The 9,774-nt window shown below is 33.8% G+C and overlaps 1 non-coding gene across 1 annotated transcript; it reads right to left on the minus strand.

Moving 5' to 3' along the window:
* Nucleotides 1-9,442: 9,442 nt before the first annotated feature.
* LOC131177518 (small nucleolar RNA R71) lies at nucleotides 9,443-9,550 on the minus strand. The gene has a single exon (XR_009146966.1). It is a non-coding gene; the product is annotated as a small nucleolar RNA R71 (small nucleolar RNA).
* Nucleotides 9,551-9,774: the final 224 nt, after the last annotated feature.

Here is a 9,774-nt window from a genome sequence, read left to right on the forward strand (position 1 = left end):
AAGGACAATTTAAAAACCTCTAAATTTCTATAGCTCTCCAAGTTCAATTTCAACAAATTCCCTCAAGTTGTTCACTTCTTCTAGAATTCCTTCAACATTAACAGTACCGCTTGCACTATCCTTGGAACTAGCACCTTGTTCAAATCTAAGTTTTCTGCCATCATCATCTTTTTGCAGACTTGTAATTGGGATCATATTTGTCCTAAGTTTCTCGGTTTCCAGAGGGATCCCAAAGTCTCTAAACAGACCATTAAGAAGATGGGCATAGGGTAGCTTGTAAGGTGGTTTCCATTTCATGATTTGCTTCAGCATAAAGTAGGCAAGATTAAATTCAATTTGATTCACAATATGCCAAATTATGCAGAGATCAAGGGTACTTAAATAGTTTGGACTGCCAGTTCTAGGATTCAGCACATAGATGATAAAACTATGAAGAATTTTGATATGTTGATGAGCATGGGTAATGCTAGTCTTATCCTTTACTTCCCCTTTAAACACTTCAGCCTCAAAATCTCTTTTATTAAATCCACCAACAGCAAAAACTTCTTTGTGAGAATAAATTTTATTCCCACTGTTTGGGATTCCTAGGGCTTTGGCTAATCTATCAACCGTCACTTCATAGACTTTCCCTTTCATTTTCACCTTAAAAGATTCATCTCTGTCAGAATCATCAACCCTTAAATTCTTATAGAATTCTTGAACTAAGTCCACATATACTCCTTCAGTGTCAGAGCACAATTTGTCCCATTTTTGATATTCAAACAAGGATTGTAAAGGAACAGAAACTTCAGTAAAAGCAGGCCAGTGGATATACCTGGGTTCATGAATGGCCCTTTCCATATGTATAACTGGAGCTTTTGAAGTCTTTTTCTTTTTGGTTCCTTTTTCTTGGACAGGCTCACTGGTTCTTTTCTTGGGTGTTTCTTTTGATTTTCCAATTACCAGAGGAGCGTCTTTTTACGGAGGAGGAGATGCAGGAACACTTGCATCAGTGGAATCCGAAGACGATGAATATGTGGTTATTTTTGCTTTGCCTTTTCCTTTTTCCCGCGCCATGACCAACCCAGAAGAAAATTAGGCCGAAAGGACAGTGAAAACTGAGTTCACAAATTCAATTATATGAGCAGCCAATATATAATCATTCAAAGCACATCAACATATTTCTAGCACAACTTAGCACAATGTCATAAAAATAGAACAAACAGCAAGAGATACTTGGGTTTTTGAGAATCCATGGCAATCGATTTATGATTTAGTTATATACCACATTTTTACGTAATGCTGATATTAAAAAAAATTAACAGCTCATTGCGAAAGCAAAACAAACAGAACAGTAAAAAAAAATGTAAAACACGATTCCATTAAAGTTTTAGATTCAATACCTGAGACTTGTAGAGACAGAGAATGCGAATCGATACCAAATGCATCAAAAACCAAAAATTAATCCAACAAGAAGTGGTTTCTTTCGGCAGATTTAGACAAATAACGGGAATGAATAAAAAATTTTGGGGATTTTCTAACTTGAAACAATCGATTTGATTCACAGCCAATGGGTTTCGGAAATATTTAAGAACGATGAAGGGAGACGATGGTTTGAAAGGTTGCGAGCGAAATGGTTTTGCAAGTGGAGAGAAAATGCACTCATTCGGGTTTTTGGAAGGCGATGCGACAAAGAGAGAAGGAATTTTAAATTTTAAAGCTGAAAAGACATAAATGGAGACATTTGCAGAGGACGGGTACCGTGTATCAAAGGAGAAGCAGTGAGAAAATTGATGGTTCTGAAAAAATTTTGAGTCCCGCGCTAGCTTATATGTTAAAAGTCCATTTTACCCTTAAATCACATAAAGATGCAATGCTCTAAATAGAGGGGTATTTAAGTAATATGGGATTTAAACATGCAGAATAGGCACTCGAAAATAAGAATACTTTTAGAGTTTTAGTACAATCAAACCTGACTTCCAGTTTGCCAACGAAAAGTTAGGAGCAGTGGTAAAGCATTTAGCAATCAAGAAAATTAGCAAACAGATTAGTATGCCACTGTGATCAAATTCTGAGAATCGCTCATATCCGATAAGACCTAATTTTTCAAATTGCAAAAATATCAGAATGTATTTTTAACACTACAAACCAACATATATCACTTCATTTTCATTTAGAAACATGAGAATGCATCAAAACTTAATCAAGAGCATCAATCATACCAAGTTCTCTTCTTATTTTGCAGAAAATTTCCTCATTAAGTGGCTTTGTAAAAATGTCGACAAAATTTTTTTTGAAGGGACAAATTCAATTTGAATATCACCATTACGAACATGATCCCTAATAAAATGATGTCTAATTTCAATATGCTTGCTTCTAGAGTGTTGAACAGGATTTTTTGATAGGTTTATAGCACTAGTATTGTCACATCTTATGGGAATGTGATCAAATTTAATTTCAAAATCTTCAAGCTGTTGTTTCATCCACAAAATCATGCAACACAACTTCCAACCGCAATATATTCAACCTGCAGAGAAAGTGCAACAGAGGTTTGCTTTTCTTGTGCCATGAAACTAATGCATGACCTAGAAATTGACAAGTTCCGTAGTGCTTTTTCATCGATCTACTACCAAAGAAAATCTGAATCACTATAACCAATAAAATCAAATGATTCACATTTTGGATACCATAAGCCAATGTCGTGAGTGCCAATGAGGTACTTAAAAATTCTCTTAACTGCTACAAGATGAGATTCTTTTGGACATGATTGAAATCTTGCACATAAACATACACTGAAATGAATATCTGGTCTAGATGCTGTCAAGTAGAGTAAAGAACCAATCATACCTCTATGAAGTTTGTTATCTACCTCTTTACCTTTTTCATCTCTCTCCAATTTAATTGTTGAGCTCATGGGAGTTCCGATACTTTTCATATCTTCCATTTTGAACTTCTTTAGCATATCCTTTATGTACTTGGACTGATTTATAAAAATTCCATCTTTCATTTGCTTAATTTGCAATCCAAGGAAGAAAGTAAGTTCACCCATCATACTCATTTCAAATTCACTTTTCATCATGTTTGAAAATTTTCTACAAAGAGAATGGTTAGTAGCACCAAAGATAATATCATCTACATAGATTTGCACAATAAGCATGTCTTTTCCTAGTTTCTTAATGAAAAGAGTAGTATCCACTTTTCCTATAAAATCATTTTGAAGCAAAAATTTACTAAGTCTCTCATACCATGCTCTAGGAGCTTGCTTTAAACCATAGAGACCTTTAGTAAGCTTGTAAACATGATTTGGAAAGTGAGGGTCTTCAAAACCAGGAGGTTGAGCCACATAAACTTCTTCATCAATATATCCATTTAAGAATGCACTTTTAACATCCATTTGATAAAGCATGAAATTCTTAAAACATGCAAATGCACACAACATTCTAATAGCTTCAATTCTAGCAACCGGAACAAAGGTTTCATCAAAATCAATACCTTCCTCTTGGTTGTATCCTAAAGCTACTAGTCTAGCTTTATTTCTAACTACATGTCCTTTTTCATCCATCTTATTCCTAAATACCCATTTAGTTCCAATAACAGAGTGCTTTTTAGGTTTAGGAACAAGTGTCCACACTTTATTTCTTTCAAATTGATTTAATTCCTCTTGCATAGCAAAAAGCCAATTTTCATCATTTTGAGCATCATCATATGTTTTGGGTTCAAATTGAGAAACGAAAGCAACATTACCAAAATATCTTCTAAGTTGAGCTCTTGTCATCATTCTTTGTGATGGACTATCAAGAATGTCATCTTTGGAATGATTTCTATGGTACCTCCATTCTTGTGGAATATCTTGATGTTGAGGTTCCTCAATTTGTAGTTCTTCCACATTTGGTTGGGAATCTTCTTGAATTTCAACATTTGTGGAGCAAGGTAGTTCTTCTTCTTTGTCATTTTGATCATCCTCCACTAGTTCTTTTGAATCAAGCTCATCTTTATTTGAATTCTTTGAATTTAGAATCTGCTCAATTTCATCATCACAAGAATCTTTCCTTTGCAAGGAAGTGTTAGCATCATCAAAAAGTATATGCATTGATTCTTCCATGGTCAATGTTTTTCTATTGAAAATCCTATATGCTTTGCTATTTGTTGAATAGCCTAGAAATATTCCTTCACAAGATTTAGCAGTGAATTTCTTGAGATTGCTGTCTTTGTTATTCAAAATGTAACATTTGCAACCAAAGACATGAAAATATGCAATATTGGGTTTTCTTCCTTTCCATAGTTCATAAGGAGTTTTCTTTAAAATAGCTCTAATGGAAACTCTGTTCAAAATGTAGCATGCTGTATTTACAGCCTCTGCCCAGAAATATTTTAGCAAACTATTTTCATTCAGTAATGTTCTTGCTATTTCTTGCAAAGATCTATTTTTCCTTTTAACAACTCCATTTTGTTGTGGAGTTCTAGGAGCTGAAAATGTATGATAAATACCATTTTGAGAGTAGAAATTTTCAAACAAATTATTTTCAAATTCTTTTCCATGATCACTCCTCAAAGATGTAATGCAATATCCTTTTTCATTTTGAGTTCTTTTGCAAAAAGCTTCAAATATATCAAAGGTTTCATCTTTATGAGCAAGAAAGAAAGTCCATGTGAATCTTGAAAAATCATCAACAATTACAAATGTATATGCCTTGCCTCCTAGACTTCTAGGTGTGATTGGACCAAAAAGATCAAGATGTAATAATTCCAATGGTCTAGACGTAGTTACAACGTTTTTTTATTTAAAAGATGATTTTGTATGCTTACCAAGTGCACATGCTTTGCATTGAAATTCTTTTTCAAACCTTAGCTTTGGAAGTCCTCTAACAAGGTTCCTTCTAGAGAGTTTAGCAAGTGTACTCATGCTAGCATGTCCTAATTTTCTATGCCATAACCATGCACTATCATCTGAAGTCATAAAGCATGTTTCACAATTTTCTTCAAGATTTGTTAAATCAAGTAGGTAAATATTATCTATTCTAGCACCAGCAAACATAACATTGTTTCCATGAATCTCACAATGTGTAGAAGTAAAAATGACTTTAAAACCATTATCACATAGTTGACTAACACTTAAAAGATTATACTTTAATCCTTGAACTAATGCAACATTCTCAATGTAAGGATTTTTACCAATAGTTCCACATCCAATAATTTTAGCTTTACTTTTATCACCAAATTTGACATAGCCTTCTTCTTTCAAAGTAAGAGAGGAAAACTTGCCTTTATTTCCTGTCATGTGCCTAGAGCAGCCACTATCAATGTACCAATGTTCTATTTCCAGATACTCCTTAGCGCACTGAAATCGCTAATCGTTCTTAGGTACCCAAGTAACTTTGGGTCCTTGTGTGTTAGTAATATTAGGTAGGGTTCCTTTAGGCACCCACACTTTCTTTGCCTTAAAAGTTCCTTTCCTAATAGGACAAGCATTAATCATATGACCTTTATGATTACAATAAAAGCATGTAATACTTGGTTGAGAAAAGGAAGTAGCTTTAACAAAAAATTGTTTGTATTTTCCATACTTCATAAATCCATCATAACCAATTCCAGATTTTTCATTTATGGATCTTTGATTCCCAAGAAGTATATCAAGTGTTTCTTTTCCTTTTGTAAATTTAGTTAAATCTCTTGTCAAAGACTCAACTTTTGCTTCAAGAATTTTGTTTTTCTCAAGAAGTTGTTCACATACTTCTTTTGATCTTTGAAGCTCATCATTAACTTCCTTAAATAATTTCATTTGAGATTTGTAAAATTCATTTTCCTTTGAAGCCATACTCAAGGATATATTTTCTGATCTTAAAGCACAATTTTCATGAACCAAAATTTTGCATTTCTTTTTAAAAGTTCTATATTTATCATATGTCTTCACAAATGCAAGTTCTAATTCATCAATATTAGAAAGTTCAAGATTTACCTCATTTTCACTATCTTCAATGTGTGAGCTTTCACCTTTTTCTTCAATTGCCATCATACAAGTGTTTGCAGCTTCTTTGTCACTTGTTTCATCATTTGATGAAGAGTCACTATCACTCCATGTTGCTGCCATTGTCTTTTTGCTTTTATCCTTTCTAAACTTGTTTTTCTTCTTCAATGTAAGACACTTTGGCTTAATGTGGCCTGGTTTGTTACACTCATAACAAACTATTTCACTTGAATAATTTGGAGTCTTTGGAGCATATTTCTTTGTGAACTTCTTGTATTTGCTTCCACCTTTTCTAAATGCTCTTTCGAATCTTTTGACTATCATAGCCATATCTTCATCATCATCACTTGAAGCACTTGAATCATCACTTGAACTAACTTTAAAAGCAACACTTTTCTTTTTCTCATCTACCTTTTCGGATATGAAGGCTATACCTTTCTTTTTCATTTGATCACCTTCTTTCTCATCTTTCTTATAGATCATCTCATGTGCAATGAGAGAACCAATTAGCTCATCATAGGTGTATTTTCTGAAATCCTTGGTGTCTTGAATAACAGTGGTCTTTGCTTCCCATGACTTTGGAAGAGATCTCAAAATTTTCTTAACAAGTTCTTATTCCTCAAATCTCTTTCCAAGAGCTTTAAGAAGATTGACAAGATCTGTAAATCTGGTACTCATTTCAGCAATAGTTTCACCAGGTTTCATCTCAAATAACTCATAATCACGGATGAGGAGGTTTGCCTTTGACTCTTTCACCACATCAGTTCCTTCATATGTGACTTCTAGTTTGTCCCATATTTCTTTTGCTGTTTGACATCCTGAAATATGATTATACTCATTAATATCAAGAGCACAATGAAGAATGTTAATAGCCTTGGCATTTGTAGAAATTTTCTTCCAATCATTATCATCAAATTCAATTTCAGCTTTAGGAATTTGTACAGTTCCTTCACTGGTTTTATAAGGAATATAAGGACCATCTTTAATTATTCTCCAAGCATCAATGTCAACAGATTGTATAAAGTTTCTCATTCAAGTTTTCCAAAAAGAATAATTTGTGCCATTAAAAAGTGGTGGTCTAGTGATGGAATAACCTTCAGCTAAGGGGGCAGGTATACCAGCTGAGTTTCTAGATGAACTAGCCATGTGTATGGATCACTCTAAGGGGTTTAATCCTTGATGCACACATTTTGCATAGTCATTTAGGTCTAATTTCACAATCATTTTATTTGATTATTAGTCATTTTTAGCTAATTTCATTAGTTAATTAGTTAGTTTTTCATAGTTGTCAATTTTGCACTAATTTGTAATTTTTACTTTGTTTTGTAGGAAAAATGGTGTTTTTGAAGGACTAAAGAGAATTTTGCCATTGAGGAGTGTCTTCTACAGCAAAAGATGCCAAAAACAAGTTTTCAAGTGAAATATGCATTGACCAAACTGCATAACTTGCGCATAAGCTATGCGATTCTGCATAAGGAGGAAGATCACTGTTCAGAACCACCGAAATGTGCATAAGGAGATCGCATAGCTTATGCACATTCTCACCTCCCTTATGCACATTCACGAATTTGTGCATAACCTATGCACCAAGTCATGCAACGCATAAGTGACCCAGAACGAAAGCGCATAAGGGATCATAACTTATGCACCACTTATCTGATCCATAAAGAGTTCATTAATGAGTCAAGTGTAAGATTCCCTTAATGTATTCCTCCTATAACTTACTATTTTTGGGCTCCATGTCAGAAAAATGCTTTAAATAGTCCCATTTTTTCATTTTAAAGGGAGTAGACAAGGAGCAATGAAGAAGGTTGAGGCTAAGCGGAATTTGAGAGTCATTTTCACCTTCCACACCATTTTCAACTAAGATTTGCAGATTTCTTCCTTCCTTTACATTTTCTACATTTCTAGTGTTTAATTTCTTACTTCTTAGCTTAGATTAAAGCTTTATTTCCATTTAAACTCATCATATCTTGTAAGCATTATGGATAGTGAGTAGTTTACTTTTGATTCTGGAGTAAGGGTTGTAATATTTGAGATATTTTGTGGATTTTGATTGGGTAATCCATATTTTGTGGCCTTAATGAGTTTTATTCATTTCTTGTATGCTTAATGACATGCTTAATGTAGGATCCCATTGAGTAATGTTCTTAATCCATGGTTGAAGCAGAAAGGAGAAGACCTTGTGATAGATAATCGGAAATTGGACTTAATTAACTTAGACCTAGAAATAGGCTAAGGATTAAGAGGATTCAGATTAATTAAAGAACTTAATGGGTCTTAATTAATTCTAAGTCCACGAAAGTAGGATTAGTTTGATTAAGGCACTCTTTGTCTCACTCGAAAGGGAATTCAAAGGATTTAAGGATTAATCTCCTTAAAACTCATAAGTTTCATAAGATTGGACAACCAATTTAAAATCCCAAAATAGCTCGAATATGAAATCCCGAACTCCGGAATCACCTTTTTACCATTGTTAATTTCTAATCAAATTTAATCATTTGCCATTTTAAATATTGCCATATTTGAACTTGCTTATTTCTATTTGATGCAATTTTAGTTTAATTAATACATTGTTGAATGGAATATTAAATATGCACATTTAGATTTCATACTCCATTACCCATTAATTCATTACTTAATCTCATAAATACTTCAATTTAGTCAACTTTTATATCGAAAATTCAATCATTAACACAACTCCTCGTGGGATCGATATTTTTCTATACTACTTGTACGACCCGTGCACTTGCGGTTGGGACGCATCAAGTTTTTGGCGCCGTTGCCGGGGAGTTGTTTGTTTAAGATTGAATTCTTGATCATTTTAGTTGTTTTTAGTTTTATCTTTGTTATCTTTTCATTTTGTGTTTGTTTGTTCTTTTTCAGGTACTCTTAATCTTTTATGAGAAGAGCTAGAAGCACAAGTGACACATCCTTATTGTTCAATCCTGAAATAGAGAAATTTTGTAAGGCCAACAAGAAAGAAACCAGAAAAAGAAAAGAAGCCTTGATAGAAACTGAATTAGAAGCAGACATGGCTGATGAAAGAATTAGAATTGGTGTTGGTAATGCTGGAAATGGTCAAAATAATGAAAATGCAGCCCATGGTGAAGAGGTAGTTAATGCAAACGTGCCTAGGGGAAGTATGATGGATCATGCTTTTCCACGTTTTGATGATTTGAGAGAGAGCATAGCAAGACCAAGAATTGATGCAAATAGTTACAAGATGGATTTTGGAGTTCTTCAAATGATCCAAAACTCTCAATTTGGAGGACATCCTTCTGAAAATCCACACACACATTTGAAGAAATTTGCTATGATTTGCGACATGCAAAAACAACCTGGAGTGTCTGATGATGCAGCAAGATTGAAGCTATTCCCATTCTCTTTGAAAGATAGAGCATTGGATTGGCTTGATTCTTTACCTCACAACTCCATTACAAATTGGGAGCAACTCAGATGCATTTCTTGCATGTATTTTCCACCTGGAAAAACTCAAGAGTTGAGGAATCAAATGACAGCTTTCAGACCAAGAGAAGATGAGACTCTTTATGAGTCATGGATGAGATGGAAGGAATTGGAAAGATTATGCCCACATCATGCCATTCCAAAATGGATGATAAATCAGAATTTCTACACAAATGTCACTCCTGCAATCAGAGGAATCATTTATTCTCAATAAGTATGAGAATTTATTATACACAATGAAGATGAAGCTTATGAGCTATTGGAGAAAATTGCAAAGAATACTCATCTTTGGAGTAGTCCAAGAGGACCAGCTCAACTCAAAAAGGCAAGTCTTTGGAATGTATGATCTTGATCCATTCAAC

This window comes from Hevea brasiliensis, unplaced genomic scaffold (assembly GCF_030052815.1).
Source record: "Hevea brasiliensis isolate MT/VB/25A 57/8 unplaced genomic scaffold, ASM3005281v1 Scaf528, whole genome shotgun sequence".
In the NCBI taxonomy this organism is placed as follows: Eukaryota; Viridiplantae; Streptophyta; class Magnoliopsida; order Malpighiales; family Euphorbiaceae; genus Hevea; species Hevea brasiliensis.